Source organism: Lepidochelys kempii, chromosome 7 (genome assembly GCF_965140265.1).
Source record: "Lepidochelys kempii isolate rLepKem1 chromosome 7, rLepKem1.hap2, whole genome shotgun sequence".
In the NCBI taxonomy this organism is placed as follows: Eukaryota; Metazoa; Chordata; order Testudines; family Cheloniidae; genus Lepidochelys; species Lepidochelys kempii.
The window spans coordinates 71913674-71928780 of NC_133262.1; positions in this window are offsets into that span (position 1 = coordinate 71913674).

A 15107-nucleotide genomic window follows, 5' to 3' on the forward strand; every position below is an offset into this window, starting at 1 on the left:
GTGTGTGGGTATGTCTCTAACATATTGAGACAAAAGAGTTAGTATATACCTTGTTGCATTCATTGCTCTTTATATTTTTTAATACAAGAAGATTAAAGAATCACCATTTTATTTAATATAGAGGAGCAAACAAGTAAGCTAGAGAAGCGCTGCAGTATCAGCTTGTGAGCTACTCGTGTAATGGAGCATTTATTTGAAACAGGCTGAAAATAGAAAATTTAACAATGACACACTTTCAGCCATGAGACCTGTCTTTATGACTGACCTATAAACTGAAAAAGGGCACATATTTGCTATGCCTCAGAGCCACCTCTTCCTTGAGGATTCATTGCATTCGATTTTCATGTTTATTTCTGTTAGAGTTATTGGCTTAAGTGCTGAAACATGTTGAGCAGCTGTGACTTCCAGTGAATTCAATGGAAGTCATTCGCCTCTCAGAATCTGCCAGGTGATTTTTAAGACATCAGGCTACTTCATTTCACATCTTTGCCCACGTAACTTTTCACTGGACTATCTAGTTGTTGCAATATTTTTGAGCAGCAAGCCTTATTAGGGATCTACCATCCCCATAGTTATAGAAATCAAAAACAAAAACAAAGAAAGCAAAGAAAATGCATAGTTAAAAAACATTTTCCCCTTTTTCCAATGAAAATATTCTGATCAATAAAGTAGAGGGCTCTGTAATTTAGCAGCCGATGAGCGGAAGCTGAAGCTAGACAAATCCAGTCTAGAAATAAAGCACAATTTTTAACAATGAAGGTAATTAACCATTGAAACAATTTACCTTGGGATGTGGTGGATTCTCCATCATTTGAAGTCGTTAAATCAAGACTGGATCTCTTTCTAAAAAAGATGTGCTAGCTCAACAAAATGTTACCATCTTGATGCAGGAATCGGTTGGTAAGGCTCTATGGCCTGTGTTATGCAGGGCAGATTAGATGGTCATGTGGTCCACTCTGGCCTTCAACTCTATTACTTCTATGAAAAGTACTATTTCTGTTATCCTACTGTGGTGTTCTGCTTGGTGGGTGGGAAATCAAAAGTTTATATTTTAGGACAGAAAATTCTTTTTCATAAAATAGTTATAGAAAGTTCAGATACTTTCTGTACAAAACTGCAGACACTGTGTATCTTACAGACTTCCTTTAACTCTCTTTCGTTTTGTATGTTTATTTTTTTGTGAGAGACGTCTGAGCTCTCCTGTGTGAATATTAAATGATTCATAGGATCCAAAGTCCAGAGTGGAGATTTAATGACTTGCTGTTTATGAATAAAAAATATTAAGTATCTGTACAATTATCTGGGTATGTTAAGTGTTCGTGAACAGCAGCCGACGCCGCTTTTCCATGTAACATGTCCTATAGACTCAAAAGTATTTGTGCTTTAACCAAGGTGATTTTATGGAGCTCTGAAGTAAGTTGGTAAATTAAGTAAAACATTATTATGCAGAGACTGTATCTCTCCATAATTAAGGTTGAGACTTTCTTCCCAATATAACTATGGTTCCAGTTTATAAACCATAATGTCTCCCATGGCTATCCCCTCTCAAATCCTCAAAAAAGGGTCCTTTTCCACTTCAAGTTTTGCAGTTTGTTGCCAGTTCATAACTTTCTGCCAAAAAATGATTGATTCTGGACTCAGGGAGGAGGGGAGGAGTATTAATCATGGTTTTTTAAAATTCTTCTAACACTTTTCCCCCAGGTCTTATTTCAAAAAAGTGTTTCTCCTAGAAACTTCTGATCAGGCTTATTCAAAAAATTTTAGAGAGATCTAGTGCAAAGGGCCAATTTTGAAAGAGAATGAGTCCATCAAATGAGTGATGGGAATCTAAGCTTTTATTTAAAAAGAAAGTAAATTTGGCTCTCACCTTTTTCCTTGGGGAGATAGCCTTCAAAATGTAAACTGGATGCTGCAGAAGGACACAACCATGACTATTACTGAAAAGATGCAGAAAATATCACAGCCCACCTCCATCTTCCAGGCTCCTTCACCAGCTGCGTTTTTCCATGGTACACCCAGCCACTGGCAAACAGAGTGTCTAACTCAATTATAGTATAAGTTGCTAGCATCTTCTCTTTCCCCTTACTCCCCACCAAAGAGGACAACTACTAATGCAACCATTATTCCCTGTGCACTCCCCTCAAATAGCTGCTCTTAACTTCAGTGGCAGTACCAACAGTGTCAAATATTAATACCCTCCCCTGGTTCCTATCTACCTCCATTCCATAGAAAAGGAATGTCTCTGGAGGGTATTTTTGAATATTGAAAAGACTCCAGAACATGAGCCCCAGCTCATGCCTCATTCTGAGAAACAGCTCTCTCTCATTGCCAGGCCTCTCAGTCTGCAGCATCAGACTTCATCCTCCTCTCAGCAACAGTCTTGCCTAAATGAAGATCCTTCTTCACCAACAACAGGCTGCTGATGCAATCCCTCTCCTACAATAGGCCACGTATACACGTAGTGGTATAATCTTCAGTACCCCACATGAGTGAGACAGAAAAATCTTCACCAAGCTCACAACTTTGGAATGCCTAGTGACAACAGGATTTTCAGACCCTACCAAACAGCTGGGCAAATGGTGGAAACTTCATACAGAGATACAGCCACATGTACCTTGTATCTTCAGCTGTGGCATATAATATCTCTTTGATCCCAACAGAGCTGAAGAAGGGGAGCAAAAGCCAAGGGACTCAGTGTTCATGGAAGCCATAGATTCCATGATTTTTCCGATCTGGTCTATTATGGTTCACAACAAGTCCTGTGAACTTCAGAGTGTAGCCAGGGACACAAATCTGGGAAGGGAAACAGTAATCAAGATATGAAGTCTGAGGGTGAAAATGGGAACCTGGGAGTGGAGCAGCTGACTCAGAGATTGCCTGCAAAGCTGGGAGGCTAGGGTCCATGAAGAATATTTAGTATTGATTAGTTATTTGTTTAGCATTGATAATATCTTTCCACTTTACAAGCCACAATGGCTCCCATTGACTTCAATGGGAGCAGACTGGACAATGCTTTAGTGCTTTAGTAAAAACTACCCATACTGCCTCCCTGTGAAAAAACAAAAACTCTGATTCAGCCGTACACATGTGTAACACACAGTTTCATCTCATCAGTGAATGCAAAAGGTAGAATGCCTTATTCTAAATGATACGGTGATTGCACTAACTCCAACCTTCTTCATGTTCATATACAGATCACAAAAAATATGTGATCTTTTAAATTCCTTATTAGACAAATAGCACACTGAAGGCAATCATTAAGATCCTATATGCCACCAATTAGGCAAGTGTCATTAAGCACAGAGTGAGTGTATCTACATTTGCAAACCTCCTAGGCCCAAATCATGAAATTATAGTGCTTACACAAAAAGAGAAACAATTAGTGCCATGACAATGCATCACACTGAGCACTGGAGACTGTTTTTATAACTAATTTCATACATGCTAATGTTCTGTGGTGCAGATTTTCAGTGCTCCACCCAGAACCTTTACAGTGTCTTTATTTCAAACTAAAGGCAAAATGGAGGCATTAACCCCCAGCTCCACATTGGGGGCAGTTTGGTATTGCTCCTCTATCTCCAGTGGGAGCCCAGGAAGCACTGTCTCAGCCAGGCCTCTCAGATCACCTGTGGAATACAAGCACTCTGCCATGCTTAAATAGGGTGCAACGTATGGATCCTTCAAGGCTATGAGCCTATTTCATCCTTGCCCCTGCCTGCCCCTTTAGAGAGTAATAACACAGCTAGTGGGGATGGTCCCAAACAGTCCTTGGACTCACATGGCAAAATTCCAGTACGGCAGGCTCTAGCATGGCAATTCAAAGAGGGGAAAGCTCTTTGAACCATCGCTATCCTTTCACATTCTCAGAGAGCTAGCCACGACGTGGCCCTTAAACTTACTACTGCTATGCATTATAGACTTCATAAAGCTCTTCTGTGAAAATATGGTGAAGAAAAGTTAGGGGGATGGTGGAATTATGATCATTGCACTAGTGCAGTGGTTTTTCAAATTTAAGATGGAAAACAGCTCAAACTCCTCAGAAAAAGTCTTTGATCCACAAAGAACGCATCATACAATGTAAGTATAGAAAGGAACAAAAACAGGAAGATGAGTGCTAGGTGTTTGGATGCCTTCACCATGCATTTCCATACTCACAAATATTTGGGTTTCTTTTAAGTTTAACCTTAACTATTGATTTCCTGGGTTTCTAATGGTGGTTTGTTGAAAACTGCTATACAATGCTATTGTAAAATTTTGAACCATTAAATTACTAATCTCTATCTAATCTAGTCTAATTTAATCTATCCTCAACCTTAATTCCAGTTTCATAAAGATTGTGCCCAGCAATATTTTTAACCAGTGGGTAAAAAGTTCAGGACAAAACATGTGATAGCTAGAGATAAAGCATTCTCTGTCAAGGAAAATCTGGCTATTGAACAACCTTTCAGAGTATGGTGTATTTAAAAGGTGTTTAAAATTGTAGGTTCTCACTTCACATTTCAGGAGGTTTTACAAGTCCTGCTTGCAGGCTGGGGCGGGGAGGAGGAGTTTGTAGGGAAGTGTGTGAGCTGGGCCTAGTAGCAGCCAGTTTGAGGACAGGCAACCTAGAGTAAGGTGGGCTGAGCTTTGCCACTCTGTTTTAGGGAGAAGCCTGCTTTGTCTCTCTCTGTTTTGGGGGAGGGGGTTGTGTGGCAGTGTTCTGAATTCCAAGAAATGAAGTAGTGTTATGTTGCAACCCTCCAGCAAGAGTATTTTATGTTTTTATCTAACTTCTTTGTGTATATGCCGTGAACATAACACAGAGGAGATCAGATGAATCCAATATAACAATTTCACAGCAGTATAACTCCACCGACTTCAATTCAAACTGGTGTAAATGGAGTAGAGAATCAGGGCCAATGTCTTTGAAATGATAACTGTATCACAATAATAAGCTTTGTGATATCCTACCCAAATTAACTATTAAAACAAATTCTTCCTAGTCTATCCATTGCTATTTTCTTTCTTTTTATAGTCAGAAATTTTTTCAAGGGCTTCTGTCATCTCCTTTTCCCAATATGTATGAGTTTAAAGAAAACTTCCATTTGCTGCTTTCTTTGTAACTGAAGGTTATTTCCAATTGCTGTTTAATCATTAAGTGATCTTTAATTTAACAAGTGTGCTGTTCTTAGCAAATTTTTACTTATGTAGTAGTAAATTAACTATAATGAATTAGAACTGTTCTCCATCATTTAGCAATAATCTTCCAGAAATGATCCCCTTCCATAAATATCTTTTAAAACTAAACCATGTGGTTTTAGAGGCATCTGCAATTATAACTAAATCATATGCACTGTCAGATACTGGTAGTCCTCATTTACAATCACAGGTGAAATTATAGCGTTTACGGAACGGAGGAAGTTTTTCACACTGAGATTCAGCATTCCAATTCTGCACCACCTGAGGCATTCTTCATGAGACCGTTTCAGTCAGGCAAGTAATGCTTTGTTAACAGGGACTGGAATATTTCAGTAGTATAAGTGAATTTGCCGAGTCAATGAGGCATCACAACATTTTCAAAGTAATCTGTCTCCTCAGTGTTCGTCGTTTTGCACATCAGTATCATGCATTTTGCTTTGGTAGCAATCATATGCCAGATTTTTCTAAAGAGCTCAGGACCACATTTTGAAAAGCATAGTAACCAAAATGGGGGAAGATTTTCAAAAGAGTCAACTCTTTTATAGGGAGACAAGGTTTGCAGAATTGCTCAGCATTCAATGTGTTTTGCTCTTTTGAAAAATCTAGCCACTCGTTTTGGTGGTTCAGTGGGAGCTGAGCTCTTTTGAAGAACTGTCTGTATGTGATTATCTAGTTTATAATTCTTTTCTCTGGTTACCAAACTAATGGGTAGAAAATCACCTAGGGTTGTCAGACTGTAAAAAACTACAACAGCTGCTAAAGCCTTTTCTCCAAATTATATCTCATCATTGTTTTAAATTTTATTTTCTCTGGGGTCTGCCCTAATCCTTTAGGATTATCCACTTTGAAAAAAAAATCAATGTTGTGCTTTTGAAATGTGCCAGACTGATATTGCAAGGACTCATATGTTCTGTTTAGCTGCAGAAGAGGTACATCATGGGCCATAATAGTGTAGATATTTCCGCCAGTAAGCCTCAATCTTGACTTGGAGAGACTGCTCCAAAGGTAACAAATTTCTGTGTTCATTTTGTTCCTTAATTTCTCTGCTGAGATTATTAACAAGGTACAGGTGCCAGTTAGAGCTGGATGCAAAGGTAGTTTTATCATAGACACATCTCTCTTAAGAATGGGATTGATACCATCAACTCATTTCTCATGTGACCCCACGAGACATAAGATTACAGAGAGTAAATGGTTTTGGTCACAACCAACCTGAGCTGGAGTCAATGGGTGATCTAGAGTCAAATAGCCAGGCATATAACAACCCCCCTGAGCTATCTATTCCCCTGTTGGGTTTTGAACTTTTAAAGGTTTCTACAGTTTTGAGCTTCTTTCTTTTCTTTTCTTTTCTTTTCTTTTTTTTTCTTTCTTTTTTTTTTTTTTTTTGCATGGGAGAGAAATGAAGGCTGTATTACATGGATAAGCCTTATCCCATTGTTTTCAGCACAAACCTGTGCCCACACTGCCTCATAGATAAACAGTTTAACATAATATGGCTTAAACTGAATAATACTTCTTTGTGGAAATTCCAGTTCAAATTGTTCTTCTGGTTCCTGTTGGTGTAATTGGTTTTGGAATTGAGCCAATGGACCTATTAGTACTTGGGGCTGTTGGTCCTCCAGAAGACCAGTAATAACCAATAGAAACTAGATGGAATATGTTAATGAAGTTTATTTGAATTCCACTAGGGCAATTTATTTGCACACAAAGATCCACACTGCCACCCCTCCAAAGAAGTCTACATGTTCTTTAAAATGTATGGAATCATAGCATTAGATAGACAATACCCATTGATTCCCTCCCCGTAACCTAAATTGGACTTACAATAAAGAGCAAGTGTGCCTGTCTCCATAGAAGATTTCTTGCCTGTTCTAGCTTTTCAGAAGGAATACCCATTTACCCACTTTGGGCAGATTGCTGTCCCTATATGCTGAGGAAGCTTGTAGTTTCTGGCTTGTAGTTTCTACAGTGCTACATTTTATTTTCACTATTAGTATAGAAACATCTCTCTCCTGAATACAAATTATTAGAGTGATTATTTTTGGGAAGTAGCTAAATTTGGAAGTCTCCTATTAAAATTGCAAAATAATACACTGTAACACTTTAATAAAGGCTTGTTATCTGTTTGATTAACTATAAGCAGAGCAGTGCTATGAAGAAACCTCCTGTTGGGAGATTAGTGCTGCTAACTTGTTTTGTTTGGATTTTATTTGGGCTTTTGTATATTATTGTTGTTGCATTTTATTTATTATTAGTGCTAGGAGAAATATTTACAAAAAACTTTTTTTTTCCACTTTAAATCTATTTTTCCGTTAGCAAATGATCAAGAACCAATGACAGTCCCTAGTCTCTCTGGATACAGCCATTATGCAAGTGATGGAAAATACTTGTATGTTATATTCTATACCAGTTGTGATTCCATGTGACCCACATACCCAGTCTCATCCAGACTTATGAAGCCACATCCAGACTTTCAGTTCAGTGACCTGAAGGAAAGTTATGTTGATGAGCAAAGTCACAATGGTAGCTGAGATTATGAGTGCATATTTGGAAAACTATAAAAAAAGGTGGAGGTCTCTTTTAAAGCATAATGGCAGTATATATTCTCTGCCATTGCAGGGGCCTTTGGCACCTTGGTCCTTCCTATTCTCTGCCTGTGGCACACAAAAGTTTAGTCTCCTGAGGGCTATAACACTTTGGTCTAATTTTGGTTGTTGGTTGAGAGATATGTGGGGGTGGCTGGGTGGTGATTAGTGGCCTATGATATACTGCAGGTCAGATGATCTGGTGTTCCCTCCTAGCCTTAAACTTGATGGTCCTATATTATAAATAGAATTCACTCAGCAATCACTGCTTGTTTTTTGTTGTGCAATGTTTTGGAATTTATGAACAGTTTTTCAATGAGTAGGTATTGGATATTCCATTCCAATCTTCCTTATCAATAGCCAGATGCTATCCCACTAATGTCAGTTACTGATGAAAGTGGATATCCAAACATAAATACAGATGTCCTGGTGATATACTGTGTTTTGACTCTGCAGATGACAGTATTTAAATTTTTCATCAGACATCTAATATTAAAAGCATGTAAGATGAACTATGAAAGTAAAACTGGCAACTACTGCCAGGCTGTTTAACACTTTAACCAAAAGAAAAAAAACATCCAAAAAAAACCCCCTAAAAACAAACCTGTTTGCTGCATTTTTCATAAAATATAAACTAGTCTGTGAGGGGTATCCACTGGTTATGATGAAGATGAACGACACATTTGTTGGAGCATAAAGGATTGAGTTTGTGACCATTCTGGGAATAGTACAGATGCAGTAGATATTAACAACTGACTGAAACATCGTATTTGGCCACTTACACATGTGCTTAACTTTATGCACGAGTATGAATAACATTAAATAAACGTTTGTAGTATTGGGACCTTTGACTGTAAACTCATTGGGGCAGGAACTGAGTCTTCCTGGGTGAGTACATATTGCCTAGCATACTGTGGGCGCTACCAGAATACAAATAAATAATAATAATAATTACAGTAGTTTTATGCAGTGTTTATTATTTTTGCCAAGCTCCATTGTTAGAGATGTTTAGACTTTTATATATTCCACACCCCACTTACCCTTTGGATTTTAAACTGTTGTTTTCTTGTATATTAATCATTTCTTTGTGTAATTGTTCCCAGGAGAATTAGCTGAAAAGAATTAGGAATGTATTTGCATCTATTAATGTACTAATAAACCTCCTAAGAAGAAAACTTCACTTCATCCATGTGGAAGCCAGTCACTTTAAATCAAAGCTTAACAAATATCAAAGAGTATTTTATTTTTTCAAGAGATTATGGAAGAATGGTGCCCTATATGCCAAAAGTAATTAGAAAGTACAAATAGCAATTTCATAAAAAAAAGTCCCAGGTCACCTTTTCCTGCAGCACTGACTTCACCAGCATTTAGGGAAATGAGTATTTGTCATATTTAAGGGAAATGAATAGCAATTTCCTGAATGTTGAGAGGTCTCACACTGTTCCTATAGATTTTGCCTTTTCAATGGAAAAGATTTAAACTATTTCTAGCATTTCTTTTCTTTGGACATAAATATTTAATTCATGCTATACATTCGAAAATATGGATTAAGAAAGAGAATCTCTCTTTATGCACAATTTGTTCTAACAGCAGCTTCAGTGAAAGAAATGTTCAGCACTTTGCATATTCATTTATACCCTTGCAAAGTGAGACCCTCTGTTCAGCAAAGCATTTGAGCATATGCTCATCTTTAAGCATTTGAATACTCCCATCTCTATTCAGCAAATCACTTAAGCACGTGCTTTACATTCAACATGTGTTTCAAAGCATGGTACATGGCTCCCCTATTTACGATGCCTAAGAGAACTAAATGGAGGGTTTGTTTGATGGAATTTACATTTTTATTTTTGTCACTATATTAATTTTAAATGGAGGGAACATGTACAATGCACAGAGCAAGGGATTTTTCCCACTTTTTCCTTAATACACTTAAAAATAAGTGTTTGTAAATACTTGGAGATTGAGGATGAAAAGTGCTTTATGAATACAAAATATTGTTATTATGGAACATAGATGTTCAGTCTAAAAAATTTCATGCAGCTAATGAGGGGAAAATACCTAGACAGTCTAATAATAATTCAAAATGCATCTAGTCTAAAATTTTCAATGGAAATTTCTAATAAAATGGAAATTTTTGCCAAAATTCTTTTTATTTGTAATTTTATAACAAAAAAAATCACTTTTCAGTTGCTAAAACCCAGGTTTTTTAATATAAACAGAAACGTTTCAATTTTTTGGTCTTTTCTTCATATAAACAAAATTTCTCACACAGAAAAAATAATTTCCCAACCGGCTCTAAAAACAAAACTAAACTAAAAGCACTGTTCCATATTGAGAACTGCCTGTTGTGTTACTTTTATTTATAGCATGACAAATAAAAGCATACGAAACTCCCCAAAAGTGGTGATTTCATGGTATTAGCAACAGCATCCCCACCATTACAACATGCACCTTCTACCCCACTCCTAGCCACCAATGTTAGCCAGTAGAAGCTGCATTCTGTACATAAAAAAAAAAGTGCATGCAGGCTCAGATATGTTGAGCTCCCAAATTTCAGCACAATGCTATTTAAAACTTTTAGGCTGTCAACCTAAAACCTTCTGCTTGTAACAGAAATGCCCAAAGACCCTAAACTCTAATATCTCAGCTAAGTGTCACTACAATGAATCAACCTTCTGTTTGTAAATGTCATCTAAGATCTAGCTGACATCCAATAAACCAAGTGCTCCTGTAAAGACCGCCTCATCCCTGTGTCAGAAATTTTGACCCACCTGCACCTTAGGAGCAGCCCACCATGGTATTATTAGTAATCAATTCCCAAGCAGTATGAAAGGCTATATTTGAAAACCTTTATATGTCATGCCAGAGAGAAGTGATGTTCTGCCTGTTAAATGGAAATTTTCTTGCCAGGTTATGAACAATCATGATGACATAGACCGCAGTATTGTTTCCCAAAATCTCCACAGTATATTATTTATAATCTAGCCTAAAATAGAAACAGGATTTCTTATTAAATGGGCGCTGATAATGTAAATAGCAGCAATAGATAAGTCCCCAAGTCTTGTGCAATATGCCAGCAGACACATCTGGAATGCTAAACAGTCAGCCGAGCCACAAAGCGTTCAGATTTTTTTCTTCAGATCTAATTTGAAAAACTTCAACTGCAAGCTCACTCCAAGGAGAAATTGCACGAAGCAGAGACTCGTTTATTTTCTGGCAATGAACACAGCCATGTGAGCAACTGATAAACTTGTTTCTTTCTGCAAGAGGGTGCCAGAGCTAGAGTTATGAGCTTAAACTTCAAACTTCATAATCACCCTATTTGTTAATGCAATTATGGGCTTGTTGTAGCTCTTGCTGTTTCCACTAGTGCACTGAGCTAAATTTTAAAGATTTTTTATTGTCTTGTTAAGGGAGCCTGGCAAGGCAGCATGCACCACTGAACAGAAACATACTTTGTGTAGTATTTGCTGGAAAATAATTGCATTACTGGTGATCTGTACACATCTGGCATGAGTGTCAAAAACCTTAACAAACCATTAATCAACATGAACACACTGACTATACAGGTTGGAAATTGGTGTAGTTGGTGACAGAGGACTTAGGGGGAAATTCATCCCTATGTGGGTGCTGGCTCCAGCACAGGGACTGAGAAGGTGGCTTGTACCTCCCTGTAAAAGGGTACCTGACCCCTTAAATGAAATTGGGCTCAGTGCTCCTGTTCCAGGATCGCTGTGCCCTGGTTTGGTATAATAACCAGGGTGGGGCTACCCTTGGAAGCTATAAAGAGAGACAGCCCAAAGGCAAGGGAAAGTCCAGAACACAGAAGGAGAGAGCTGAGCTGCTTATTTAGAGAATAACAGAGAGCTCAGAAGATGACCAGAGGTTGGTTGAGAGCATCAGAGAGGGGATGCCCCTGAAGGAGGAAGCAGTGAGAGTTCCCTAGTTTAGCCATACAGCGATGAGACTGGTGAAAGCGGAAGGCAAGTGGGGGTTCAAACTTCCCCAGGCCAGAGAGGGTTGAAGGCTGACAGCAGCAGAGGTAGATGCCTGCTGGCTCTCTTGACCCTGGTCTACACTACCAAGTTAGGTCAATGTAAGCTGCCTTGCATTGATGTAGTTGTTCATGTGTCTATGCTTAAAGTTGTCTCCCACTGCTATAAGCACCCTGTTACAGCAACACAATAACACAGCTTCCCTGGGTGATGCTGAGCCATGGTCAATGTACTGAGGTCAATGTAGTGCAAGTGTAGATGCTGCATTACTTATGTTGACCCTAGCAGTCCTCCTGCTGCTGTCCCACAATCCCCAATACTGACTGCTCTGGTTACAATTGTGAACTCCACTGTCCATGGGTCACAAACACCAGAAAGCCCACTCCTTCCCTTTAAAGCCCTTTGAATTTTTGAAATGTCTTTTCCTGTTTGGCCAGCTTGGCCAGCACACTTAGCAGCTCTCCATGTTTTTGTGCAACTGCACAGATACCTATGCTGGCTACACATTCCAGACACATTACCACTTGGAGTAAACAGGAGATATTGGATCTCCTGGGCCTGTAGGGAGACGCAGCTGTGCAGGCACAGCTGTGGACCAGCCATAGAAATGTGGACATCTATGAGCAAATTTCATGGGGGATGCAGGAGAAGGGGTATGATGGGGACCGGCTGCAGCGTCGCATGAAAGCAGAAGGAGCTGCATCAGGCATATCAGAAGGCCAAGGAAGCAAACAGTCAATCTGATGCCGAGGCACAGACCTGGTGCTTTTACAAGAATTGCATGCCATACTTGGTGGAGGCCCCACCACCACCCCACATACCACTGTGGATCCCTTTGAGGAGCCTGAGTCACAGGCTGTGTTCCCTCTAAGCTGCGTGGTTGGCGGCTGCCCAGGAGTGATTCAAGTGCTGTGCACCTGATTAGCAGAGCCCTGCAGGTCTGGCAGGGTGTGTTCAAGCACCGCTCCCTCTGCTGCTTTGCAGCCACATTGCTCCTACCCTCTGCCTTGGAGCCCCTGCTCCCAGGACCCACCTGCTGGCTGTGCAGAGTCAGGGGGAAAGGCGGGTATTGATGTCAGGGTGTCCCCTTCTCCCTGCCCCCCCTCCCCTGTACCCCATCTCTGCAGAGCCAGGGGGCGGGAACATAGCTCAGGAGCAGGAGAGCTGCTGCAGTCTGAGGTCTGAACAAGCCTTCCAGGCAATGAGTGAGTGTCGTAAAGAGACATCGCACAGTCTCTCAGAGACTTCCCCAGCAGTCAGCACTCACAATCTCTCTCTCTCTCCCTCTATCTCTCTCACACTCTTTCTCTCTCTCTCACACACACACACACACACACACACAGTCTTTCACACTCACCTCCCAACACATACTTGTATTATTGTTGTTACTTCTTGGTACTTCCTGCAATGCATATATATTCTCTCTAATTTTATTCTTTCAAAGTGTTTTATTTTAGTTTTTTGACTGGTCTATGCATTTCATAATTTTTATTTCTCTCTTACACTTAAATTAAATTATTTGAGTAGTGAGTTCTAAAATGCCTAACCTGTCCTGGCTGGAGTAATTATCCCCATAGTAACTTTTTAAAAATATATATTATATCTAGGTTTTTTGTTTCTATTGGTGGTGCACATCTGCACATTACCTCGGTGCACATAACAAAATTTATTCTGAACATGGATGGAAAAAATTAGAGGGAACACTGGTCACACGCCTCTGGTGTGAACAGCGCAGACGAAGAGAAGATAGAGGAAGAGGAGAAGGATGGAGGACATGCAGTCAGGGGGGTCCAGCTATGCCATGAGCCAGGACCTGTTTGAGATTCCATCACAGTCCAGTCAGTCCTAGCCGTTGAGCATGGGCAACCCCTATGCTTGAGAAGGAACCTCAAGAAAGGGTGTAATTATATTTCCCATTACAGTGATGTACTGATGGTGCCTGCAACTTAACAGGACACAGATATTGACTTTTCATTAATTTACTTGTATTAGAAGAGATAGCGATACAATAAAGAGAGGTAGTGTTTTTATCTACTTTTCATTCCCCCGCAGAGTTAGGCAAGGGAGCCATGTGGAGCAGTTTGTTTATTTACACAGGGATGTCCCTTGAATTGTACTGAGAGATCTCGATGAAACTTTCATGGAGTACTCTGCAATCCTCTCCTGAAAGTTTCTAGCATTGACAGCCTTATTTCTTCTTCTGCAGTAGGACACTTTCCCACACCAGTCAGCAATAACTTTGGTAGGCATCATTGCACTACACAAATGCGCAGCATACGCGCAGCTTCAGGATGCCAGCAACTCTGTGCCGTTAATACTCTCAGGAATGAGAGATCAGCTAAAATCAGAACCATCTTTGGAAAATGGCATTACTGTGGCTCACTGTTAACATGCTCTTTCAAAGTCTCTCTGAGCCATATAACTCTCCCATGAGCTCTTCTAATAGCCCTTGTGCCTGGTGGTTCAAACTCAGTACTTGGCCACTTCACCTCCACCCCGGCAGGAACTATTCCCCTTTGCTTCACAGATATTATTTCGGACACGGAAGGCAGCTATAACCATTAGGATGTTTTTTTCACTGAGATCCACTCTTGTAAATAAACAATGCCAGCGTCTCTTTAGTCTACCAAAAGTACATTCAACTGTCATTCTGCACCTGCTGAACTGATAGCTGAATCTTTCATTGGTGCTCTCAAGGTGGCTGGTGTACAACTTCATGAGCCAGGTGAGCAAGGAGCAGGCTGGGTCCCCCAGGATCACTACTAGCATTTCAACAAGGTAATCCTCTGGAGGCAAAAGAAGGTCCTTGCTTGTAGTTTTCTGGACAGTCTTAAAGATGTGCGCATCATGCACCTTCCCTGACCAGCCAACATTGATGTTGGTGAAGCATCCACCAACACTCGCATAACCATAGAAAAGTAACCATTTCTGTTGATTTTCTCTGTGGCAAGGTGGTCTGGTGCAAAAATGGGACATGCGTGCCACCTATTGCTCCACTGTTGTTCAGGATCCCCATTGCTGCAAATCCATCCACTATGTCCTGCATATTCCCAAGAGTCAGAATCCTGTGTACCAGGAGACGACGAATGGCTCTGCACATGTGCATGATGACAGCCCCCACAGTGCATTGTCCAACTCTAAAATGATTTTTCACTAACCAGTTGCAATCTGGCATTGCAAATTTCCTCAGTCCTATTGCAACTCACTTCTCTACTGTCAGTGCATTTCTCATTCTGATGTCCCTGCACTGTAGGGCTGAGGCGAGATTGGCCCACAGATTCAGGAATGTGGCTCTGCACATCCAAAAGTTCTGCAGCCACAGCTTGTCATCTCAAACCTGCGTTACTGT